The sequence below is a fragment of the Ornithorhynchus anatinus genome, chromosome 18 (assembly GCF_004115215.2).
Source record: "Ornithorhynchus anatinus isolate Pmale09 chromosome 18, mOrnAna1.pri.v4, whole genome shotgun sequence".
Classification (NCBI taxonomy): Eukaryota; Metazoa; Chordata; class Mammalia; order Monotremata; family Ornithorhynchidae; genus Ornithorhynchus; species Ornithorhynchus anatinus.
In genome coordinates, this window is record NC_041745.1 from 20,306,360 (window position 1) to 20,307,218 (window position 859).

Consider the following 859-nt stretch of genomic DNA (forward strand, 5'->3'; position numbering starts at 1 on the left):
AGGCAGGACGAGGGAGGTACTGGAGAAAGGTAGGGGAGATTTAGGGAGATCACACTTGATGGTGTCAATTTTCTCTATAAAGAATGTGGCCAGGTCATTAGAGGCAAGAGGTGGGGGAGGCGGGGGCAGGGGGTTTGAAGAGGCAGTTAAATATCTGGGACAACAGGGGAGGGTGATGGGCATGGGAGTCAAACAGGAGTCAAAAAGATGAAGAAATGATTTTGCAGGGCAGATGAAAGGGCAGAGTTAAACCGTACAACATGCTCCCAATTTTTCTGTAATTCTGGGGTTAATTTCCTGTCATTATAGAAAACCTGGGCTATTCATCACACAGCTTTAATGATACCAAGTGCTTAGTACAGCATTCTGCACATAGTAAGGGCTCAGTAAATACAATTGAATGAGTAATGCCTAGGCACACAGTGGCTTCCTCCAACATTGCATCACTTTCTCTCCAGGGAGACTTGCATTTTGGGGAGAATGTTCCTTAATTGCCTAACAGACAAAACTTCCCATTCCAAACCAACCTCATAATAAAAAAAAAAGTGTGTTATGGGAGAACTACAGCAGCGCTGCCTACAGGCACATTCAATTAAAGTTGGTAAAGTCACACCCTATTGATATCCATAATAATGTGACAACTGAGTATGGTACATCATAATGCCACATCCTTTATAGAGGAGTAGGTTGATGTGTTGTAAAGTACGAAAACAGTAAGGAAAATGAGCATTTAGAGACTTGTGAGAGCAGATAGATGAAAATTAGTTGCTAGTTAAAAGAATGGGGTGTGAAACAAGCGTCATAATGCTCAGATACTTTTTTTTAAGGACTTTAAGCAACAATATCTTCTTTCAAAACT